General features: G+C 38.9%; 1 protein-coding gene across 6 annotated transcripts in view; it reads left to right on the top strand.

The window, feature by feature from the left end:
• PPCDC (phosphopantothenoylcysteine decarboxylase) overlaps positions 1 to 26,189 on the top strand; it is a 110,916-nt gene that overhangs the window by 57,713 nt on the left and 27,014 nt on the right. The window contains exon 7 of one of the 6 annotated variants that reach the window (XR_009500767.1): positions 806 to 1,159. The exons of 3 other annotated variants lie outside the window; for them this stretch is intronic. The gene's annotated coding sequence lies outside the window, so the exon portion shown is untranslated. Of the gene's footprint in view, positions 1 to 805; positions 3,161 to 7,850; positions 7,907 to 26,189 lie in introns of those variants that run through there. 2 more of the 6 variants (XR_009500768.1, XR_009500764.1) reach the window with 2 other exon arrangements.

Genomic DNA, 26,189 nt, shown 5'->3' with positions numbered 1-26,189 from the left:
TTTTGCCATTTGCAACAACATGGATAGACCTGGAGTGTATATATGCTTAGGGAAGCAAGTCAGACAGAGAAAGACAAATATCATATGCTGTCACTTATATGTGGAATCTAAAAAATAAAACGAATGACTATAACAGAAATGGACTCATAGATACAGAGACAAACTAGTGGTTACCAGGGGGGGAAAGGCATGGAGAAGGGGCAAGACAGGGCTAAGAGACTGAGAGGTGCCAACCAGTAGGTATAAAATAAATAAGGTACAAGGATGTAATGCACAGCACAGGGAATATAGTCAGTATTTTATAATAACTTTAAATGGAGTATAAAGTATAAAAATATTGAATCACTATGTTGTACACCTGAAGCTAATATAATATTGTAAATCAATGATACTTCAATTAAAAAAATTAAGTAGCTACTGTGTAGGGTAGTTGTGAGGATTAAAGGAGTCAATCTATGTAAAGTATTTGGAAAATTCTCTGGCACATGGTTGTCAAATAAATATACACATACAGTGGACCCTTTTTGACAACAACAAAACAGAGGACATTAACTTTCTGTTCTGTTTTAAAGGGTAAGGAGGCTAGAGAGAGATCCCTCTTCCCACAAGGTCTTTGTTAGCTCTCACTACGAGTTATAGTGTGTCCTAAATGTAAACTAGAGCACTCCTCATAGCGGAGAAGATTGCTCACAAACAAATTCATACTCATAGCAGAATATATTTCGAGTGCTTATATAAACGGAGCTTACAGTTTGTCAACAAATGTGTCATTCTTCTCTTCTTTGCCTAAATCGATCTGCTCCAGCTCATCAGGAGAGTGTGTCTTTTGAGGTGCGTGCCTTGATGTGGTGCCAGAGGCTCATGGAAACACGTGGTTTGCTTGCCTCTATTGAGGTTGTGATTCCTCCACCACTTTGCTTAGTCAGCCAGGAACAATGCAGATGAGTTTCCTTTTGGAGGAACTGCTCGTCGGGGGCTTGTGACGCATGTTGGTGCACAGGCCCTTGGAGGCCCTGTACGTCAGCCTGTGGTCAGGGCTTCCAGTCTCGGAAGGTGGACTGTGTCCACACAAGGAGCTGCAAGACGGTGGCTGAGAGACGCTGCGAGCCGGGGAAGAAACCCTCTTCCTGGCAGCACTGCCTGGGGCCTTCCTGTGATAGTACGTACCCCTCTCAGGTATTGTGACCACCCCAAAGCCTTGTGCAAACCGGACCACTTGGAGCCAACCTTGTCAGGGTCTCGTCCGCAGGGCCATTCTGAACGTATGTGGTATCTTGGGACATCAGGAGATTAGCTGCTTTGATGTGGGTGCAACTTGGTGTTCCAGGTACGTGGGGAGTTTCTTGCCTTTTGGGAGGTTTGAGGTCTTCTGCCAGCGTTCAGTAGGTGTTCTGTAGGAGTTGTTCCACATGTAGATGTATTTCTGATGTATTTGTGGGGAGGAAGGCGATCTCCACGTCTTACTCTTCTGCCATCTTGAACCTCCTCCAAAGGCTCACTTTAAATAGAAGGACACAGAAAGGTTAAAGGTTAGAAGGCAATGTCATATAAATACTAATCCTCAAAAAAGCTGATATGGACACATGAACATTAGAAATTTTAAGTTAATAAGTATTATGAGAGAAAAAGAAGACTATGTCATAATAATCAAATTCCTAAGGTACTATCTATTTGGCCCAACTAGTACAGCCAGACCAGGTTATAAACCACTAGCTGTGAACTGACTGCCCTTTCCCATCCCCAGGATGTACTGGTGCTAAGGAGAGCTGCCCTTTCAGCAGCTCTAAGGAGGAAGGTGTGGGCCCCTTGCCACGCCTTCTGGTTTGCTCCTAACATCTCTGTGTTTAATGTCCAAAAGGGTACCCAGGTGTCACTGACCATGCTTCCCTTATCCTAGGCAAGTGCTCAGCTACTAGGATCTCAGTCTGAATCTGGGGTGTACAACACTCCAAGCTTGACTTTGAGCTGCAGTCCTGCCAGGATCCCCATCCCAGAGCCCGTGGCCTTAGAGTGGGGGTTGACAGTCCCTGGAAAATCCTATCTTGTTTGGCCTTAGCCACCGTTCTCATGGACAGTGACCATGTGGGCTCATGACTGTGGCTCAGCCTCTTCCCTCACCCCAGTGGACAGGCAGGTCTTTGCTACCAACGTGTTGGGCAGGCTGCATAGGGCAGGACATGCAGCTCCCCAACAGGGCCACAGTTCATGGCTAATATACCTAAACAATCATCTCTCAATTTCTGTGACCTCCCTTCTATGCCACAGAGAAAGCAGTGGGACAGGGTAGGCCACACTATGTCTTGGGTCTGTCTGTGGCCGTATGCCTGGCTCCTGCCTCAATTACTAGCTCTAATCTTTAGCACTTGCCTCCTTCAGGCACCATTCCATCCCTCCAGCTCCAACTGCTCCTGCCCCACTGTTGGGATCCCTCCATTTGAAAGAGGAGGTGAGATGCCTTTCATGGTTCTCCATCTCTGGCTCCCCTTCCTCCCAATTCTGCAAACTTTCAAGGCCCTGCCCATATGGTTTGACAGGCCTCAGCAACAGTTTTTGCCTGCCTGGCTAGTCCTTACCCCTGCTCACCTGGGCAGATCCTGACCCACTCCAGGTCATAACCTGGACTAATTTCGGTAGAGCCACCACTAGTAGTCACCTTGTCCACAATGTTCTCTCAAGAGACATTATCTGTCTTGTTGGAGTCTAATGTTCTCTGTGAGATTTTATTAGCTGTGGCAGGTGTATGGCACATGACAACTGGGATGAATGATATTAATTAGTTTTAACCTCATTCAGGGGGCTAAGGGGCTGAAGAGTATGGGCTCTGCAGACAGGCCTGGGCTTGAATTCCATCTCTGTGATTCTGACCTCTTTGAGCCTGAGCTTCCTCATCTGTGAAATGGATTAATATCTACCTCCTAGGAGAGTTGTGTGGAATAAGTAAGGTGATGTTTATGAAGTGCTTAGTATAATGCCTGGCACATAGATAATGCTTAATACCACAGATGGTAGATTGTTATTTCTGAGGACCTCAGCTATGTTATAAATATTCTAAGTACAGAGACCATATTTCTATTTTGTTGTAGCTGGGTTTCTCTATCTTTTTATTTTTTGAATTCTGGAATATATCATATATACAAAGAATATGCCTTATATAACATATATGTACAAGTTTAAATAATAATAGTATAATTAATACCAATATACTTATTTCCCAACTAGAAAATAAAACACATCCAATTCCTTGGAGCCTTCTATGTCTCTTCCCAAATCATATCTGCTCTCACCACTCCAGAGGTTACTACTATCCTGAATAGTATAGTGTAAGTAGAGGTCATACATATGGGGGGCAGTAGGAGACACACCTACTCCTCACAGCCAGAGAGGTCTAATGGGAGCCAGAATTCCCATGCCCTCCCAGAAATAACACATAATACCCCCCACTCAAGAGTCAATGGAGGCTGTTATGAACAGCCCTCCCCCATTCATAAGTTAAAGCTGTAACCCCTGATGATACAATGTTTGGAGATAGGGCTGTTAAGGGGGTAATTAAGGTTAAACGAGGTCATAAGGGTGAGGTCCTAATCCAATAGATGTCCTTATAAGAAGAGGAAGAGACACCTGGGATGCAAGTGCACAGAGAAAAGGCCATATGAGGACAGAGGGAGTAGGTGGCCAACTGCAAGCCAAGGAGAGAGGTCTCACTAGAAAGCAAATGCCAACATCTTGATCTTGGACTTTCCAGCCTCCAGAATGTGAGACGATAAATTTCTGTCATTTAAGCCACCCTGTCTGTGGTGTTTAGTTATGGAAGCCTGAGATGACTAATATGGAGGCTTAGTGGGGAACCTGGATGTCAAACCCTGCCTTGCCATAATGAGGTAGCACCTCCCTTCCTCTGCTGGACCAGTGTCAGAGGAAGCCAGCTAAAACAAAACGTTTAAATAAGATGCAGAGTCTCATGACATAATAGCTAAAATACCCAGGTTTTGGTAGAAAATTACTTGTCATACCAATAGCCAAGAAGAACTTACACTGAAGGAAAAAAGAAAGAAATAGATGCCAAACTCAAGATGTCAGAGATGTTAGAATTATCTGATGAAGATTTAAAAGCAACCATCATACAATGCTTCAATAAGCAACTGCAAACACACTTGAAACAAATGAAAAAAGAGAAAGTCTCAGCAAAGAAATATAAGATATAAAGAAGAACCAAATGGACATTTTGGAACTGAAAAATTCAATAACCAAATAAAAAACTTGGTGAATGTGCTCAACAGCAAAATGGAGGGAGACAGAACAAAGAATCCATGAACTGGAAAATAGAACACTAGAAATTACCCAATCTGGACAGCAGAGAGAAAATAAACTGGAAAAAAAAAGTGAACAGAACCCCAGGGACCCAGGGGACTATACAAAAAGATCTAATATTCATGTCACTGGCATCTAAGAAGGAGAGAAGAACATGTAGGATGGGATATATTGTGATGGTCATCTTTAGAAAATACAATCCATGTTGCATGGAGGTATAGTTTTTTATTTCACTTCAATATTCTATTGTGAGATTGAACCATAAGTTTTTATTCATTCTATTGTGATGGACATTTAGGTTGTTTCCATTTATATTGCTATTTTAAACAGTGCTCTGGGAATATTCTGTTCATGTCTGCAGGAGTGGAATTGCTGGGTCAAAAGGTATGTGAATGTTCAGCTTCACCAAATAATGTAAAATTGTTCTTCAAAGTGAGTGTACTAATTTTTAGTCCCACAGTAGTTTAATAGTTACATTTTGCCAACATTTTGTCAATCTTTAAAAATGTTTCCAAACCAGTGGGCATGAAATGGTAATTTGTGGTTTTATTTGCATTTCCCTTTCTACTAACAAGGTTAAGTATATTTTCATAAATTTAATGGGCCATTTGTGTTTTCTGTGAAAAACGCAAATGCCTGTTTGTGGTTTTGAAAATTTTTCTATTGGATTGTTTGTCTTCCTAATTGATTTATAGGATTTGGCTACTAATCTTTTTTTGTCTTTATGTGTGAAAAATTCTGTTAGGACTTGATTGGAAAAGTAATAAATCTATAGAACAATTTGGGGAGAAATAACAACTTTACAATATTGAATCTTTCTATCCATGAACATGGTGTTGCTGTGTTTGGTTTTCTTACTGCCTTTCAATAAAGTGCTATAGTTTTCTACATAAATATTTTGCACATCTTTTGTTAGATTTATTTTCAATGACCTTATATTTTCCATTGCTATTGTAAATTTTTTTTTTAAACATCTTTATTGAAGTATAATTGCTTTACAATGCAGTGTTAGCTTCTGCTTTATAACAAAGTGAATCAATTATACATATACAATATGTTCCCATATCTCTTCCCTCTTGCATCTCCCTCCCTCCCACCCTCCCCATCCCACCCCTCTAGGTGGTCACAAAGCACCGAGCTGATCTCCCTGTGCTATGCGGCTGCTTTCCACTAGCTATCTATTTTACATTTGGTAGTGTATATATGTCCATGACACTCTCTTACCCTGTCACATCTCACCCCACCCCCTCCACATATCCTCAAGTCCATTCTCTAGTAGGTCTGTGTCTTTATTCCCGTCTTGCCACTAGGTTCTTCATGGCCTTTTTTTTTTTTCTTCCTTAGATTCCATATATATGTGTTAGCATACTGTATTTGTTTTTCTCTTTCTGACTTACTTCACTCTGTATGACAGACTCTAACTCCATCCACCTCATTACAAATACCTCCATTTCATTTCTTTTTATGGCTGAGTAATATTCCATTGTATATATGTGCCACATCTTCTTTATCCATTCATCTGTCGATGGACATTTAGGTTGCTTCCATGTCCTGGCTATTGTAAATAGAGCTGCAATGAACATTTTGGTACATGACTCTTTTTGAACTATGGTTTTCTCAGGGTATATGCCCAGTAGTGGGATTGCTGGGTCGTATGGTAGTTCTATTTGTAGTTTTTTAAGGAACCTCCATACTGTTCTCCATAGTGGCTGTATCAATTTACATTCCCATCAACAGTGCAAGAGTGTTCCCTTTCCTCCACACCCTCTCCAGCATTTGTTGTTTCTAGATTTTTTGATGATGGCCATTCTGACCGGTGTGAGATGATATCTCATTGTAGTTTTGATTTGCATTTCTCTAATGATTAATGATATTGAGCATTCTTTCATATTTGACACCCTACTTTCAATTATTTTGGGTATATACCCAGAAGTAGAATTGCTGGGTTATATGGTAATTCTATTTTTAATTTTTTGAGGAACCATCATACTGTTTTCCACAGGAGTTGTACCATTTGACATTCCCACCAACAGTGCACAAGTGTTCCAATCTCTCCACATCCTCACTAACACTTGTTTTCTGTTGTTGTTTTTTTTTTAATAGTAGCCATCCTAATGGGTGTGAGGTGGTATCTCACTGTAGTTTTGATTTGCATTTTCCTAATTACCAGTGATGTTGAGCATCTTTTATGTGCTTGTTAGCCATTCATATATCTTCTTCAGAGAAATGTCTGTTTACTCAAGTCCTTTGCCTGTTTCTGAATCGGATGGTTTTGTTGTTGTTGTTGAGTTTTAGGAGTTCTCTATGTATTCTGGATAATAATCCCTTATAAGATGTATGATTTGCAAACATTTTCTCCCATTCTGTGGGTTGCCTTTTTACTCTGTGGAGAGCGTCTTTGATGCACAAAAATTTTTAATTTTCATGAAGTTTAATTTGTCTATTTTTTTCTTTTGTTACCTGTACTGTTGGTGTCATATCCAAGAAATCATTGCCAAATCCAATGTTGTGAAGTTTTGGTCCTATGCTTTCTTCCAAGAGTTTTGTTGTTTCAGGTCTTACATTTAGGTCCTCCATCCACTTTGAGTGAATTTTTACATATGGTGTTAAGGATCCACCTTCATTCTTTTGCATGTGGGTATCCAATTTTCTCAGCATCATTTGATGAAAAGACTGTACTTTCCCTCATTGAATGGTGTTGGCACCTTTGTCAAAAATCATTGACCATATATATGAGAGTTTATTTCTGGGGTCTCTATCCTATTCCATTGGTCTATATGTCTATCTTTATGCCAGTACCACATGTTTTGATGACTGTAGCTTTGTTTTAAGTTTTGAAATCAGGAACTGTGAGTCCTCCAGTTTTGTTTTTTTTTTCAAGATTGTTTCGGGCATTCGAGGTCTTTTGAGATTGCATATGAATTTTAGGATTTTTTTTTCTATTTTCACAAAGAAGTCATTGGGATTTTGATAGGAATTGCATTGAATCTGTAGATTGTTTTAGGTAGTATTGACATTTTAACAATATAAAGTCTTCCAATCCTGGAGTATGAGATGTATTTATATGTTTAATTTATTTCACCAATGTTTTATAGTTTTCATCTTTCACCTCCTTGGTTAAGGAAATTCCTAAGTATTTTATTCTTTTTGAAGCAATCGTAGATGGAATTGTTTTTATAACTTCTTTTTCAGATTGGTCATTATTTGTGTATAAAAATGCAGCTGATTTTTGTGTGTTGACTTTGTATCCTGTTTTATTGAATTAATTTATTAGACCTATCTCTTTTGTTGTTGTGAAATCTTTAGGGTTTTCAACATGTACAATCATATTATCTGCAAACAGTGATAATTTTACTTCTTTCTTTTCAATTTGGATGCTTTTATTTCTTTTTCTTGTCTAATTGCTCTGGCTAGAACTTCCAATGCTATGTTGAACAGAAGTGATGAAAGCAGACATCCTTGCTTTATTCTTTTTTTTTTTTTAATCATATTAGGTGTTTTCTTAATATTTATTTATTTATTTTTATTTTTGGCTGCGTCAGGACTTCGCTGCGGCACACAGGATCTTTCATTGCGGTGCACAGACTTCTCTCTAGTTGTGGTGGGCAGGCTCCAGAGCGTGTGGGCTTAGTTGCTCCACGGCATGTGGGATCTTAGTTCCCCGAACAGGGATCGATCCCACCTCCCCTGCATTGGAAGGCAGATTCTTAACCACTGGACCACCAGGGAAGTCCCCCTTGCTTTATTCTTGATCTTAGAAGAAAAGCTTTTTTTCACAAAAAAGTATGATGTTCACTGTGGGTTTTTCATATATGGCTTTTATTATGTTGAGGTAGTTTCTTAGTTTGTTGACTGTTTTCATTATAAAAGGGTCTTGAATATTTTCAAATTCTCTTTTGCATCGATTGAGATAATAATGTGTTTTTTTCCTGCATTCTGTTGATGTGGGATATTACATTGATTGATTTTGCTATGTTGGACCATCCTTGCATTCCAGGAATAAATTCCACTTGTTCATGATGTATAATCTTTTTAATATGCTGCTGAATTCTGTTTGCTAGTATTTTGCTGAGGATTTTTTGCAGCAATGTTTATAAGGGATGTTGATCTGTAGTTTTCTTTTCTTATAGTGTTGTTGTCTCTCTTTGGTATCAGGGTTATGCTGATCTCATAGAATGAGTTAGGAAATGTCCCTCCTGTTCACTTTTTTGGAAAGGTTTGAAGGATTGGTATTAGTTCTTCTTTAAATCTTTGATGGAATTCACCAGTGAATCCATCAGGTCTAGGGCTTTTCTTTATTGGTAGATTTTGGATTCCTGATTCAATCCCCTTACTAGGTATGGGTCTATTCAGATTTCTATTTCTTCATGCTTTTGTCTTGTTAGGTTTTCTGTTTCTAGGAAATTTTCCATTTCATGTAGGTTATCCAATTTGTTGGCATACAATTGTAATTGTACTCTCTTATAATCCTTTTTGCTTTTTCTGTAGAATTGTTAGTTATCTCTACTTTCATTACTGATTTTAGTAATTTGAATGTCCTCTATTTTTTTCTTAGTCCATCTAGCTAAAAGTTTATCAATTTTGTTGATTTTTTTCAAAGAGCCAACTTTTGGTTTCATTGCTTTTTCTGTTATTTTTCTATTCTCTATTTTGTTTATCTCTGCACTAATCTTTATTATTTCCTTCCTTCTGCTAGCTTTGGGTTTAGTTTGTTCTTCTTTTTCTAGTTCCTTAAGTTGTAAAGTTAGGTTGTTTTGAGATCGTTCTTGTTTTTTTAATGTAATCATTCATAGCTACAAATTCCCCCTTAGCTCTGCTTTTGCTGCCTCCTATAAGTTTTTGTATGCTGTATTTTCATTTTCATTCATCTCTAAGTATTTTCTAATTTTCCTTGTGATTTCTTCTTTGATACATTGGTTGTTTAAAAGTGTGTTGTTTAAGGACTTCCCTGGTGGTGTAGTGGTTAAGAATCTGCCTGCCATTGCTGGGGACACGGGTTCGAGCCCTGGTCTGGGAAGATCCCACATGCTGCAGAGCAACTAAGCCCGAGCACCACAACTACTGAGCCTGCATTCTACAGCCCGTGAGTCACAGCTACTGAGCCTGTGTGCCACAACTACTGAAGCCTGTGTGCCTAGATCCCATGCTCTGCAACAAGAGAAGCCACCACAATGAGAAGCCCATGTATCGCAACGAAGAGTAGCCCCTGCTCGCCGCAACTAGAGAAAGCCCGCGCACAGCAACGAAGACCCAAAGCAGCCATAAATAAATTTATTTTAAGAAGTGTGTTGTTTAATTTCCACAATTTGTGAAATTTCCTTTTTATTGATTTCTAACTTCATCCCATTTTGATCAGAGAAGATACTTTGTATGATATCTATTTTTCAAATCTATTGAGACAATTTGTGGCCTAACATATAGTCTACCCTGAAAAATGTCCCATGTGCGTTTGAGAAGAATGTGTATTCTGTTGTTAGGTAGAGTGTTCTGTATACGTGTGTTAGATCTAGTTGGTTTATTATGTTGTTTAAGTCCTTTATTTCCTTACTTATGTTCTGTCTGGTTGTTCTATCCATTATTGTGAAGAAGATATTGAAACCTCCAATTCTTGTAATCATGCCTATTTCTCCCTTCAATTCTGTCAGTTTTTGCTTCATATATTTTGATGGTCTGTCATTAGGTGCATAAATGTTTATACTGCTTGCATATTCTTGCTGTATTAAACCATTTATTATTACATAATGTCCTTCATTTGCTCTTATAAACTTTTTTGATTTAAAATCTATTTTATATGATATTAGTATTGCCACTCTTGCTCTCTTTTGGTTACAATCTTTAAATCTTTTTTTTAAAATAAATTTATTTATTTTATTTATTTATTTTTGGCTGCATTGGGTCTTCGTTGCTGTGCGCAGGCTTTCTCTAGTTGTGGCGAGCGGGGGCTACTCTTCGTTGCGGTGCACAGGCTTCTCATTGCAGTGGCTTCTCTTGTTGCGGAGCACGGGCTCTAGTCGTGCGGGCTTCAGTAGTTGTGGCACGTGGGCTCAGTAGTTGTAGCTTGCGGGCTCTAGAGCACAGGCTCAGTAGTTGTGGCACAAGGACTTAGTTGCTCCGAGGCATGTGGGATCTTCCCGGACCAGGGCTCAAACCCATGTCCCCTGCATTGTCAGGCGGATTCTTAACCACCATGCCACCAGGGAAGCCCATCCATCCTTTCAGTTGTAACCTGTTTGTGTCTTTGGATCTCAAGCAAGTCTCTTATAGACAGCATGGTTGGATCATGTGTTTTTATCCATTCTGCCAATCTCTGTCTTTGATTGGAGTGTTTATATTAATGTAATTATAAGAGGGAATTACTTGTCATGGTGCTATTTGTTTTCTATATGCCTTATAGCCTTTTGGTTTCTTATTTTATGCATTCTTGTCTTTTGTGTTTAGTTCTTTTTTTGTAGTAAAATGTTTGAATTCCTTTCTCATTTCCTTTTGTGTATATTCTATAGCTATTTTTTTGTGATTACCATGGGGATTACATTTAACATTTTAAAGTTAAAATACTCTGATTTGAATTTATACCAGCTTAACTTCAATAACATACAAAAACTCTGTTCCTTTATATCTCCATCCCCACCCCTTTCAGGTACTGATGTCACAAAATGACATTTTTATAAATTGTGTGCCCCAAAACATAAACTAATAATTCTTTAAATGCATTAATCTCTTGAATTATCCAGCAAACAAGATTTGGAGTTACAAACCAAAGTTACAGTAATACTAGCATTTATACTAATAATTGCTTTTTTTCCTTAAATATTCTAGTAGAAAACAAAAAGTCCAGTTACAAACCATTGTTACAATAACACTAGCGTCTTATTTGCCCATGTATTTACCTTTATTGATATCTTTTTTCTATATATGACTTTGAGTTACTGCCTAGTATCCTTTTTTTTTTCAGCTTGCAGGACTGCCTTGAGGATTTTTTGCAGGACAAGTCTATTGGTCACAATCTCCCTCAGCTTTTATCTATCTGGGAATTTCTTGATTTCTCCCTCACTTTTGGAGAACAGTTTTGGTGTATATAGGACTCTTGGTTGACATTTTTTTTCTTTTAGTACTTCAAATATATGGGCCCACTATCTTGGCCTCAAAAATTTCTAATGAGAAATCTGACAGTTATCTTATTAAGGATCCTTTGTGTGTGATTATTCACTTCTCTCTTGCTGCTCTTAGGATTCTCTTTGTCTGGCTTTTGATAGTTTGATTATGAGTCTTGGTGTGAATCTCTTTGAGTTCATCTTACTTGGAGTTTATTGAGCTTCCTGGATGTTCATATTTATGTCTTTCATCAAATTTATTAAGTTTTCAGTCATTATATCTTCAAATATTCTCTCTATCCCTTTCTCTCTCTCATCTCCTTCTGGGACTGCCACAGTGCTTATTTTGGTCCTCTTGATGGTGTCCCATAGGTGTCTTAGGATCTGTTTACTTTTTCAATCTCTTTTCTTCCTTTTCCTCAGACTCAATAATTTTCATTGTTCTATCTTCAAGTTGGCTAATTCTTTCTTCTTCCTGCTCAAATCTGCCTTTGAATCACTCTAGTGAGTTTTTCATTTCAGTTTTTGTACTTTGTAGCTCCAAAATTTCTTTTTGGTTCCTTCGTAAGTTTTCTATCTCTTTACTGATATTTTCATTTTGTTCACACATCGTTTTCTTGACTTTATCCCATCTTCCTTCAGTTCTCTGAGCATCTTTAAGACAGTTGTTTTAAAGTATTTGTGTAGTATATCTGCCATTATGTCTTTTTCAGAGATAGTTTCTGTTGATTTAATTTTTTTCCTTTCCTGTTTCTTGGTATGGCTTGTCATTTTTTTGAACACTGGATATTTGAATCTAATAATATGGTAATTTTGGAAATCAGATTATCCCCTTCCCCAGAGTTTACTGGGTTTTGTTTTATTGTTTTCTTTTTTTGATTGTTGTAGGCTGTCTTTGTGCTGAAGATCAGCCTGAGTTATGAATTTAATGTCTTCTCATATCTTTTCTGAGACTTTCCCTGGGCATTCACGGTCACTTTCTAATTTTCCCTGTATATGAATTTGTTTTTGAATGTCATAGTCTTCAATGTCTGGTTCCTGAAAGGGGAAAAAGATAAAAATGAAGGGTGGATGAAAAGTGCCATCCCTTTAAATCCCATGGAAGTCATTTCAGCTAGAGAGGGAGGAGCTTGCAACAATGGGAGAGGTGCAGCAACAATGGCTGCCCACCTCTTTGTCTCCACCTCTGTAATCAGAAGCCACAATCAGCCATCAGAAAAGAGATCCCTGGGCTTCCCTGGTGGTGTAGTGGTTAAGAATCTGCCTGCCAATGCAGGGAACACAGGTTCGAGCCCTGGTCTGGGAGGATCCCACATGCCACGGAGCAACTAAGCCCGTGAGCCATAACTACTGAGCCTGCGCGTCTGGAGCCTGTGCTCCGCAATGGGAGAGGCCACGATAGTGAGAGGCCTGCGCACCGCGATGAGGAGTGGCCCCCGCTCGCCACAGCTGGAGAAAGCCCTCGCACAGAAACGAAGACCCAACACAGCCAAAAATAAATATAAATAAATTTAAAAAAAAAAGAAAAGAAAAGAGATCCCTGATATTTGGAGGACAGGGTCCTTTTTGCGCCCCTTTGCTTCCACATACTGCACGTAAGCTGTTGCAGGAATATGTACACAGCTGCCTGCCATGTGGCCGGGGGGTGGAAGATGGGTAGCTGCTACTGTGCTAAGAGCTGAAGTTGGCTGAAATTAGCTACAATTCACCATCCAAGTCTTCCCCTGGAAGCTGCAAGCCTTCAATAGACTCCAGATTTCCAAAATAGTTACATCAGACAGATTCTGCCAGTGCAATTCCAGGTGGGGAGACAGATTCCTGGTGCTTCCTACTCTGATATCTTCCCAGAATCTTCCTCTATACCTGGTACTTTTTTACTGGATGCCAGATATTGTAATTTTAAATTGTGTTCTGGAGTTTTTTGTATTTCTTTGATTTTGATCTTTGATCTTACATGCAGTTATTTGGGAACAATGCGACCCTTTTGAGACTTGCTTATGAGCTTTTTTTCTACATGGCTCCAGAGTAGTCTTTATTCTAGGGCTCATTGGTAATACCTTTCTGAAACCTCTCTCTGTTGTGTACTTTGTCAGGAGGTCCTTGCACACAGCTGTTGGGAACATGAACTATTCCCAGTTTTGTCAGTTCTGGTGATTGTTCCTCCTGTCCTCTTCAGTGGCTCTTTCCCTGGCCTTGGTAGCATTCTCACACATATGTGCTGTTCAGTACTCAGCTGAAGACTACAGATTACTGGAGCTCTCTTTCTCTGTAAAGTTTTCTCTTTCCAATACTCTGCCCTGCAAATTCTAGCCACCTCTCTTTCCCGAATTCTCAACTCTGTCTCCTCAACTCTGGTATAAACATTAATATACAGATTTTGAGGGGTATGTGTATATTTTCACTTCTCATGAGTAAATACCTAGGAGTCAGATTGCTGGGGCATATGGTAAGTATATGTTTTACCTTATGAGAAACTGCCAAATTATCTTCCAAGTGGCTGTACCATTGTATAATTCCACCCAGCAAAATGATTGCGCTGTTTTACAGTCTCACCCAGTAATGCATAAGAATTCCAGGTACTCTCCTTTCTCTCCATTTTTCTTTTAGCTGTTCTAATAGATATGTAATGGTATCATATTGTAGTTTTAATTTTCATTTTCTTAATGATGAATGATATTGAGCATTTAAAATGTGCTTATTGTCATCTACGTATCTTCTTTGGTGAGGCTTCTGTTAAAATATTTTCCATATTTTTTAAGCTGTGGGCTTTTTTGTCTTGCGATTGAGGATTTTTAATTTACATGCCATCAAACTCACTCATTTTAAGTTTAAAGTTGTACAACCACAAAAAGAAAAAGAAAAAAAGAAAATAAATAAATTTGTACTACCATCACCACAATATAGTTTTAGAAAATTTTCATCACTTCAAAAATTCCCTTGTGCCCATTTGTTCTCAGTCTCTGCTCCCACCCCAAGGCAACTGGTGATCTGTTTTATATCTTTATAGAGTTACATTATTTGAATTTTGTATGAATAAAATGGTTCACTATGTAATATTTTATTTCTGTTCTTTTCCATTTAGCATAATGTTTTTGAGATTCTTTAATATTATAACATTTACCAATAGTTTGTTCCTTTTTTATTGATATATAGTATTACATTATAAGGATATATCACATTTTTTTATCCATCTACCAATTGATAAACATTTGGATTGTTCCAGCTTTAGACTATTATAAATAATGCTACTATGAATGTTAATAAACAAGTTTTTGTCTGGTAAATGTATGCTTTCATTTCTCTTGGGCAGATAACTAGGAGTAGAATTGCTTGATTGTATAGTAGGTACATATTTAATTTTTAAAAAGCTTTCTTTGATGAAATATCTATTCAACCTTTTGCCAAAATTTTAATTGGGTTTTTTGTCTTCCTGTTGTTGAGTTGAAAGAGCTTTTAGGTATTCTGGATACAAGTACCTTAGCAGATACATGATTTGCAAAAAACTTTTCTCTCTGGGTTATCTTTTCACTTAATTAACAGTATCCTTTGAAGCCCAAAGTTTTAAAATTTGATGAAGTACAATTTATTTATTTCTTCTTTTGTTGCTTGTGCTTTTGCTGTCGCATCTTAGAAGGCTTTGCCTAACTCAAGGTCATGAAAGTTTATGTCCATGTTTTCTTCTAAGAGTTTTAGATTTTTAAGCTCTTACATTTAGGAATAAAATCTATTTGGAGGTAATTTTTGTGTATGATGTAAGGAAGAGGTTAACTTCATTCTTTTGCATGTAGTTATCTAGTATCCTAGTATCATTTTTTTAAAAGACTATTTTTTCCACACTGAATTGTCTTGGCACCCTTGCTGAAAATCAATTGACCACAAATGTCAGGGTTTATTTCTGGACTGTCAATTCTATGCCATTGATCTACATGTCTATTCTCATGCCATACTACACAGTCCTGCTTACTGTAGCTTTGTTGTAAGTTTTGACATCAGGAAGTGTGATTCCTCCAACTTTGTTTGTCTTCTTCAAGATTGTTTTGACTATTCTGGGTCTCTTGCATTTCCATATGAATTTTAGAATCAGCTTTTCAATTTCTGCAAAAAAAGGCAGCTGGGATTTTGGTTAGGATTCCACTACATCTGTAGACCAATTTGGGGAGTATTGCCATCTTAACAATATTAAGTCTTTCAATCCACAAACATGGGATATCTTTCTATAAATATATAAAGGTCTTCTTTAATTTCTTTCAGTGATGTTCTGTAGATTTCAGTGTGCAAGTCTTGCACTCTTCTGTTAAATTTATTCCCAAGTAATTTATTCTTTTTTATGGAATTGTTTTCTTAATTTCACTTTTGGATTGGTCATTGCTATTGTACGCACTTGAGTTTTGTTCAAGGCAAATTTGCTGAATTTATTATTTATTTCTAATAGGTTTTACTGTGGCTTCCATAGGATTTTTTATATACAAGATCATGTTATCTGAAAATAGAGATAGTTTTACTTTCTTCCTTTCCAATATGAATCCTCTTTTTTTCCCTCTCTTTTCTTTTGTAATTATCCTGGCTATTATCTCTAGTACATGTTTGAATAGGAGTGGTGACATTGAACATTTTTGTCTTGTTCCTGATTTTAGGGGGAAAGCCTTCAGTCTTTTACCACTAATTATGGGCTTTTCATAGATGCCCTTTATCACATTGAGAAAGTTCCCTTCTATTCCTAGTTTTCTGAGTGTTTTTATCATGAAAGGGTGTTGGATTTTGTCAAATGCTTTTTCTGCATCATTGAAATGATCATATGGTTTTTGTTCATTTTTCTATTAATACAGTGTATTACATTGATATTTTAATCCCTTTCTTTGAGATATAATTGACATACAGCACTGTATAAGTTTATTATTTTTTTAAATTTATTTATTGTATTTTATTTTATTTATTTTTGGCTGCGTTGGGTCTTCGTTGCTGCGCGCAGTCTTTCTCTAGTTGCGGAGAGCGGGGACTACTCTACATTGCGGTGCGCGGGCTTCTCATTGCTGTGGCTTCTCTTGTTGCAGAGCACAGGCTTTAGGCACGAGGGCTTCAGTAGTTGTGGCACGTGGGCTCAGTAGTTGTGGCACACGGGCTTAGTTGCCCCATGACATGTGGGATCTTCCTGGACCAGGGATCGAACCCATGTCCCCTGCATTGGCGGGTGGATTCTTAACCACTGCGCCACCAGGGAAGTCCCAGCACTGTATAAATTTAAAATGTACAGCATAATGATTTGACTTACATATATCATGAAATGATTATCACAGTTAGTTTAGTGACCATCCATCATCTCATATAGATACAAAATTAAAGAAATAGAAGAAATATTTTTCTTGTGATGAGAACTCTCAGGCTTTACTCTCTTAACAATTTTCATATATAACATACAGCAGTGTTAATTATATTTATTATGTTGTACACTACATCCCTAGAACTTACTTATCTTATAACTGGAAGTTAAGGTTTGTACCTTTTGACCACCTTCATCCATTTCTCCCTCCCCACCCCGCATCTGGTAGCCACAAATCTGATCTCTTTTTCTATGAGTTTGTTTTTTGAAGTATAACTACAACACTGTGTTAGTTCCTGTAACACAACATAGTGATTTGGTATTTCTATACGTGTCAAAATGATCACCATGATAAGTCTAGATATGCTATGTCACCATACAAAGATATTACATAGTTTTGACTATCTTTCCCACACTGTACATAGCATTATATATATTTGATTATTTTAAGTTGCTGATCTCTTAAGTTCAAACACATTTTAACAACCATGCATTTTTACTCCTCCCCTCCCCCATTTACTGTTTTTGACATTGTATTTTACATCTTTTTATTTTGTGTATCCCTTAACAACTTATTGCAGATATAGATGATTTTACTATTTTTCTCTTTTGACCTCCCTACTAGCTTTATACATGGCTAATTTACTACCTTTACTGTATATTTGTCTTTACTGATGAGATTTTTCCTTTCATAATTTTCCTGTTTCTAGTTGTGGCCTTTTCTTTCTCGCTTAGAAAATTCCCTTTATCATTTCCTGTAAAGCTGGTTTGGTGGTGCTGAACTCTTTTAGCTTTTGCTTGTCTGTAAAACTTTTGATCTCTCCATAAAATCTGAACAAAAGCCTTGCTGGGTAGAATATTCTTGGTTGTACGTTTTTCCCTTTCATCATTTTAAATATATCATGCCACTCCCTTCTGGTCTGCAGAGTTTCTGCTGAAAAGTCAGCTGATAGCCTTATGGGAGCTCCCTTGTATGTAATTTGTTGCTTTTTCCTTGCTGCTTTTAATATTCTCTCTTTATCTTTAATATTTGCCATTTTAATTACAGTGTGTCTTGGTGTAGTCCTCTTTGGGTTGATCCTGTTTGGGATTCTCTGTGCTTCCTGAACCTGAAAGTCTGTTTCCTTTCCTAAGTTAGGGAAGTTTTCAGCTATTGTGTCTTTAAATATGTTCTCTACTCCTTTCTCTCTTCTCCTTCTGGGACCCCTATAATGCGAATGTTAGTACACTTGATATTGTCCCAGAGGTCTCTTAAACTGTTCTCTTTTCTTTTTATTCTTTTTTCTGTTCAACTTCAGTGATCTCTACTACTCTGTCTTCCAGCTTGCTGATCTGTTCCTCTGTATCATTTAATCTACTATTGATTCCTTCTAGTGTATCTAGTATATTTTTCATTTCATTTGTTGTATTTTTCATCTCTGTTTGGTTCTTCTTTATATTTTCTAACCCTTTGTTAAACTTCTAACTTCTCACTCTGTTCACCCAATCCTCTCCTGAGTTCTTTGAACATCTTTACTGTCATTACCTTGAACTCTCTATAAGGTGGATTGCCTGTCTACACTTCACTTAGTTCTTCTGGGGTTTTATCTTGTTCCTTCATTTGGAAGATATTACTCTGTCACCTCATTTTGCCTAATTTGTTGTTTTTATTTCTACGTATCTGGTAAGTCAGTTATGTTTCCCAACCTTGGAAAAGCGTCCTATGTCTAGGAGATGTCCTATGTGTCCCTGCAGCACACTCCCCTCTGGTCACCAGAGCTATATGCTCTAGGGGTACCCCCTATTTTGGCTGCATGGATCCTTCTGTTGTGGCGGGCTGACTATAATGGGCAGTATGGTAGTTGTGGCTGGCCCCCAGTCAGGTTGGTTGCCAGGCCCTGCCTTGTGCAGAGGCTGCCAGCCACTGGTTGGCAGGGCCGGGCCACGAGGCTGCTGGCTTTCGGGCTCTTGGGGGGACCCAAGACTAGTGCTAGCCCACTGGTATGTGAAGCTCGGTTCTGGAGTGGGTGGTTATGGCGCTGGGGGTCCCAGATCTAGTGTCAGCCCTCTGGTGGGCTGTTCCTGACACAGCTGGCTGTGGAGTCTGGGGTGACCCAAAGCTGGTGTTGGACCACTGGTGAGTGAAGCTAGATCCTGACTGAAGAGTCCAAGGTGTCTTGGAGCTGATATTGGCCTGCTGGTGTGTGGGGCTGGGGCCCAGGGGTTCCTGGGGCTAGTACTGGCTCACTGGTGGGTGGAGCTAGTTTCCTGGGTCTCTGGCTGCAGGGCCTGGGGGTCCCACAGCTGGTGTTGGCCTGCTGGTGGGCAGGGCCAAGGCCCAGTGGGCCCTGGGGCTAGTACCGGCTCACTGGTGGACAGAACTGAGTCCCAGGGTCTCTGGCTGCAGGACCCTGGGGGTCCCAGGTCTAGTGCCTGTGCATTGTGTGCAGGTCTGGGTCCTGGGCCTCTGATGGACAGAACCAGGACCTGGGATGGACTTAGGGAGTCTTAAGGCAGGAGGCCTGCTGATGGGTGGGGCTGCATCCCTTCCCAGCTAGTTGCTTGGCCTGAGGCATCCCAGGACTAATGCCAGAAAGGCTGGTGGGTGAGGCCAGGTCCTGGTTCTAATAAGCTCCAGCGAGGATTCCAAAATATCGCTTGCCAGCACCAATGTCCAAGTGGTAGAACAAACTCCCAGAAATGGCTGTTGCCAGTGTCTGTGTCCAGTGTGAGCTCCAGTTGCCTCCTGCCTCTCTGGGAGGCTCTCCAAGATCAACAGGTGGGTCTGATCCAGGCTCTTTTCAAATTACTATTTCTGCCCTGGGTCCTGGAGCATGTGAGATTTTGTGTGCACTTTTTAAGAGTGGAGTCTATTTCCCACAGCCCTCTGGCTCTCCTGAAGTTAAGCCCTGCTGGCCTTCCAAGCCAAACGTTCTGGGGACTCATCTTCCCAGTCCAAGACCCCTGGGCTGTGGAGTCTGATGTGGGATTCAGATATCACTTGCTCCTTGGGGAGAACCTCTGCAATTGTAAATCCTCCATTTGTGGGGTGCCCACCTGGGGGTATGGGTCTTGACTATACTGCGTCTTTGCCCTCCTACCCATCTTGTTGTGGTTTTTCCTATATATATATTTAGTTGTAGAAGATCTTTTCTGCTAGTTTTCCAGTTTTTCTCATCAATAGTTGTTCTGTAAATAGTTGTAATTTTGGTGTGCTTGTGGGAGGAGGTGCATTTAAGGTCTTCCTACTTCACCATCTTGGCCACTCCATGATTGATTTTCATATGTTGAGTCAACCTTGCACTCTTGGGAAAAATCTCACTCCGTAATGGTGTATAATCTGTTTTAGATGTTTCTGGGTTCAGTTTGATAGTATTTTGTTGAAGATTTTTGCATCTATATTCATAAGAGATATTGGTATATAGTTTTTTTGTTTTTGTTTTGTTTTGTTTTTTTCCCTTGTGATGTCTTTGGTTCTGGCCTCATAAAATGAGTTGTAAGTGTTCCCTCCTCTTCTAACTTTTGGAAGAGTTTGTGGAGAATTGGTGTTAATCCTTCTTCAGATGTTTGATTGAATTCACCAGTGAAGTCACCTGTGCCTTGGCTTTTATTTATGGGAAGGTTTTTATTATGCATAATTATCTTGCATACTGTGACCCTGCTAAACTTGCTTATCAATTCTACTAATTTAAAAAAATATTTATTTTATTTTGTTTGTTTATTTTTGGCTGTGTTGGCTCTTAGTTGCAGCACACAGGCTCTTAGATGTGGTGCGCAGGCTTCTCTCTAGTTGTGGTGCATGGGTTCCAGAGCACGTGGGCTCAGTAGTTGCTGCACGTGGGCTTAGTTGCCCCACGGCATGTGGGAACTTAGTTCCCCGACCAGGGATCAAACCCATGTCCCCTGCATAGGAAGGTGGATTCTTAACCACTGGACCACCAGGGAAGTCCTAATTCTACTAATTTTTAAAGTACACTCCTTAGAATTATCTACATTCAGAATCATGACCTCTGTGGTTAAAGACAGTTTTACTTATTACTTTCCAATCTGCATGCCTTTAATTTCTTTTTCTTCCCTTGTTTGCACTGGCTAGGACCTCCAGTACAAGGCTGAACAGAAGGGAGGGAGAGAGAATATCTTTCCCTTATTCCTGATCTTCGGGGGAAAGCATTCTGTTTTCACTATTAAGTATCAAGTCAGCTGCAGGCTTTTTGTAAATGGTGTGTTGTGATGTCTCCTCTTTCATTGCTGGTTTTGGTAATTTGTGTATTCTCTTTTTTTCTTGGTCAGACCAGTAAGCTTTATCAGTTTTGTTGATCTTTTTAAAGAACCACTTTTGGTTTCACTGACTATTTTTTCCTTTCTTTTTTTTTTTTTCCTATTTCATAGCTTTCTGGTTTTATCTTTATTATTCCCTCCCTTCTTCTTACTTTGGGTTTGATTTGCTTTTCTTTTACAAACTCTTTGAAACAAAAGCTTAGATTATTGATATTCGCTTTTTCTCCCATTCTAACCTAAGCATTTAAAACTGTAAATTACTCTTTAAGCATTGATTTAATGCCATCCAATAAATATAGATATGCTGTGTTTGAATTTTCATTCAGTTCAATTTATTCTCTAATTTCCACTTTGTCTTCTTTTTTGATCCATGAGTTATTGAGAAGTGTCTTAATTTCCAAATATTTGTAGATTTCTCAATTTTCTTCTCTTTTAGATTTCTAATTTAATCCAAAAAATGTGTATAGAGAACATACCTTGTGTGACCTAAGTCTTTTTAAATTTCTTGAGTCTTGTTTTCTGGCCTAAAATTTAGAGAGTCTTAGAGACTAGAGAATGTTACATGTTTGCTTGGAAATACTATGTATTGAACTGTTATTGGTTTGAATTTTCTGTCAAAGTTAGGTCAAATTGCTTGAGAGCATTGTTCAAGTCTCTTATAGCCTTACTGATTTTCTTAGCATTTGCTCATCAGTTACCAAGAGAGGCATATTGAAATCTCCTACTATAGTTGTTGAACTGTCTATATCTCCTTTCAATTATGTCTGCTTTTGCTTCATAAGTGTTGGGGCTCTGTTATTAACTGCTTATTTATTTGTTTGTTTATAACTGTTTTATCTTCTTGATGCATTGATTCTTTTATCATTATGGAGTATCCCTTTGTCTGTAGTAGTGTTTCTTGCTTTAAAGTCTAATTTTGCCTGATATTAATATAATTACTCCCACTCTTTTATGGTTACTGTTTACATGATATATGTTTTTCCATCCTTTTTACATTCAACCTATTTATACTTCTGAATTTAAGATGTGCCTCTTGTAGACAGCATAGAGTTGGATTTTGCTTTATTAGACATTCTGACAGTCTATGTCTTTTTACTGGAATGTTTAGACCATTCATATTTAATGTAAGTATTGATATGATTTGATTTACGTCAATCCATTTTGCTATTTATTTTCTTATGTCTCATGTCCTTTTTGTTCCTCTGTTCCTCCTTTATTGCCTTCATTTGTGTTAAATAAATATTTCTAGTGTACTACCTTCATGCCTCTGTTGATTGTTTTAACTATATTTTTAAGGTTATTTTCTTAGTAGTTGCTTAAGGATTAAAATCCTAACATCACTATCGACTTTTTTTTTTTAAGATTTTTTTTTTTTTGATGTGGACCATTTTTTTTTAAAAGTCTTTATTGAATTTGCCACAACATTGCCTCCGTTTTATGTTTTGGCTTCCTGGCCATGAGGCATGTGGGATCTTAGCTCCGCAACCAGGGATCAAACCCACACCCCCTGCATTGGAAAGCGAAGTCTTAACCACTGGACTGCCAAGGAAGTCCCACTATCTACTTTTATATTGATTTAATTCTGCTTAAATATAGCAACTTTCCTCCAATACAGCTCCATTTCTTCTCCCCTCTTTGGTGCTATTAGTTTCATATGTAATTTATATATGTTATGAACTTAACAATACAATGTTATGTTATAATTATTGCTTTATATAATTTTATGCTTTCTAAAAGAAATTAAGTGAAATGTGTTGGTCACAAAAGGACAAATACTGTCTGATTCCACTTATATGAGATTGTGCTCAAATACCTTGACTCTGTAAGATTTCCCTTCTGCCAGTTGATCTGTGTGTGGATTGTAGAGTTTATTCAAAGTTCATCTAGTTCTCAAGACTGCCTTGGCCTTCACTTTCTGCTAGGGCTCTTGTAGATCTCCTCTGTGAATGTGCATACTTTCCCAGTCAGCCAGGCATGTACGGAGAGCTGATCTAGCCCTTCTATGGCTGTCTGATTTCCAGGATCTCCCCATTAAGTTTCTTGCTGGTGTGCTGCTCTCCCAACCAGGCTAGCAAAACTGCAGGTTTTTTTCAATTTGTTTCCTACTTTTACAGACGATGCTGCTGGCTTACGTTTTTGTCTATTTGGGGACTTCCCTGGTGGTCCAGTGGGTGAGACTCCATGCTCCCAATGCAGGGGGCCTTGATTTGATCCCTGGTTGGGGAACTGGATCCTGCATGCATGCTGCAGCTGGGAGTCTGCATGCCACAACTAAGAGACTGCATGCCACAACTAAGATCCGCATGCAGCAGCAAAGATCCCGTGTGCAGCAGCTAAGATCTGGCACAGTCAAAATGAATAAATTAATTTAAAAAATTTTTGTTTTTGCCTATTTCAATTCAAGTGTATCCCCTCTTGTGGATATACTTCGGGTTTTCACCCACACCCTGGTAACACTATCATTGTCAATGACCAAGCTGGGGGGTAATGGGAGCAACCCTAGGCAAAAAGATTGCAAAATTCCACTGTTTTTGCTCAAAGTTCTAGCATTTTTTCATGAATAAATGCTTCTCAATTTGTTGTTTGCCTTTGGCTAATTTCCAAAACACTGCAAAGGTTTTTTTGTTTTGTTTTTGTTTTTTGTTTTTTTATGTGTCCAGTTTTATACTTGTTTTGGGAGGGAAGTATTTGCCAACCTCTTCATGCCACCTTGGCCAGAAGTTCCCCTTCCTATTATTGACTTTTGGGAATTCTTTGTACATTCTGGATACTAGTCCTATATCAGATATGTGTATTGCAAATATTTTCTCTCAGGCTGAGACTTGCCTTTTCATCTATTTAATAGTGTTTGAAGAGCGAAACCTTAAAAACTTTTATGAAATAGAGTTTATTGATTTTTTTCTTTATGGATTGTGCTTTTGGTATAATATCTAAGAAAGCTTTGCCTGACCCATGGTCACAAAGATTTTTCTACTGTGTTTTAGGTTTATAGTTTTAGGTTTTACATTTTTGTCTATGGTCCATTTTGAGTTAATTTTTTAATACGGTGTGATTTATGGGCTGAGGTTCTTTTTCCTCTTCTTTTTTTTTTTTTTACTGAATGTCCAATTATCCCAGTACAATTTGTTGAAAAGAATATTATTTGTCCATTGAATTGACTCGACACCTTTATCAAAAAATCAATTGACCATATACGCATGAGCGTACCTTTAGGATCTCAATTCTGATCTCTTAAAAGATAAACTGAAGTACATTAAAACTTGGAAGAGTTTATTTCAGCAAACATGGATTCAAACTGGGCAGCACCAAACCAAGAGTGATTAGGAGCACTCTTCCAGCAGGATCTGTGGGAAAAGGCTTTTATAGAGCAGACATGGAAGCAAAGCAAGGAAATTATTTGATTTGCTATACCTTAAGCAGTTGCCTTATTTGGAAAAGCCTAGTTGACTGTTTGTGATTGGTTGTCCTTCAGTTTCAATTTCTTAACCTTGGGGCATTTACAGGAATTTACTCTGGATTAGGTTTTGGTTTGCTTACAACGCATTAGAGCCACCTCAGTCTGAAGGCCTCCTTGTTTAATTACTAACAGCTCCACTGACATATGTATCAAACCTTTTGTCAATACTATGCTCTCTTTTCTTTTTTCATAAATTTATTTATTTTATTTTTGCCTGCGTTGGGTCTTCGTTGCTGTGTGCGGGCTTTTCTCTAGCTGCGGCGAGCGGGGGCTGCTCTTCGTTGCGGTGTGCGGGCTTCTCATTGTGGTGGCTTCTCTTGTTGCAGAGCACAGGCTCTAGGTGTGCGGGCTTCAGTAGTTGTGGCACACAGGCTCAGTAGTTGTAGCTTGTGGGCTCTAGAGCACAGGCTCAGTAGTTGTGGCAAACGGACTTAGTTGCTCCACAGCATGTGGGATCTTCCTGGACCAGGGCTTGGACCCATGTCCCCTGCATTGGCAGGTGGATTCTTAACCACTGCGCCATCAGGGAAGCCCCAGAACAACTTTTAAATATATTTTTGGCTTGGAGTTTTTCCAGTCTCACAAAGAATGTGATTTAGGGCTTCCCTCCACATGAATGTTGGTTTATATCAGGAATCCTAGTGGACTTTTTTTATCTCCTGTGTTCCTGCTCCACCCAGAGCTAAGCGAATATAGGAAAGTCTTCTGTGGGTGAGTTGGTATTTTTCCCCCTGTTTCTCCCCTAGAGCATTGACTTTTGAGAAGTCCCAAATTGGGGGGAGGGGAGGGGTCTTTGATAACCTCCTTCCCAGGCCCAGACTTAAGACCTTTTCTTTCTCTTTCCTGCTCTGTTTTGTTTCTCCTAAGGCAGAGCTTCAGACAAAACTTGCATGCAGTTAATTTGACCCCAGGGAGCAGGAGTGAGGGTTGCGGAGAGTGAAACAAAGAAACAAAAGCCAGTACAAGGTCGCCTTATCAAGGGGACCTCTGATATGTTCTTGATTCTCACAGGATCTTCTGAGGAGCCTTGTGACATGGAGACTAAAGGGAGAAGCATTTATTATTTGTTCCTGTCCCCCACTGATCAAGAGTGGCCCTACAGATATTAAGTCCTCTGAACTTAGGGGTTGCACATGTATGAAGGTCCAAGAGATTCCCAAGGTCATCCTACCCTGCAGAGTCAAATAGTCTCAGACAGGAATGAGAGGTAGATCACAAGTGCCCAAGATGAGGTGACACCTACATGAGGCTGGTCGAGGTCCACATGAAACTGGTCACCTCTGCAGTGGCTAGAATCAGAATGGGGGTCAGAAGTACTGACGTGGTGCCCAGGAGGTCCGTCTACAGCCCAGTCCCTCAGGGGAGCATCGGCTCTAGTGAAGGCTTACCCTGCTAGGATCATGCTCTCGTGTTATTCTGGCTTCAGCCTGTTTCTCTTACTTAACACTAGTTCATCTATGCTTTAACATGCGCATTTTTGATATTCAACATTTTTAGAGAGGGATTTCACTACTCAACTTGTCTGCATATTGCCAGATACAGAAGTAAAAGTCATTATTTTCAAAAACTTATAATGTACTTTAATATTCCTTTCAAAGTTTGTTGAATATGGAAATCAAGCATCCCTTTCTGGAGTTCCCAGAACCTACCTTTGTGCCCTTTTTTGAAAGACAGTTCAGTCAATAATAATAATAACAACAGTTACTAGATTTTGAACACTTACTATGTGCCAGACACCATGCTGAGTGCTTTATAGGCA

The sequence above is a fragment of the Balaenoptera ricei genome, chromosome 2, assembly GCF_028023285.1.
Source record: "Balaenoptera ricei isolate mBalRic1 chromosome 2, mBalRic1.hap2, whole genome shotgun sequence".
NCBI classification, from domain to species: domain Eukaryota; kingdom Metazoa; phylum Chordata; class Mammalia; order Artiodactyla; family Balaenopteridae; genus Balaenoptera; species Balaenoptera ricei.
The sequence above is the reverse complement of the archived record's forward strand: the minus strand, read 5'-3'. Positions and strand labels throughout refer to the sequence as shown.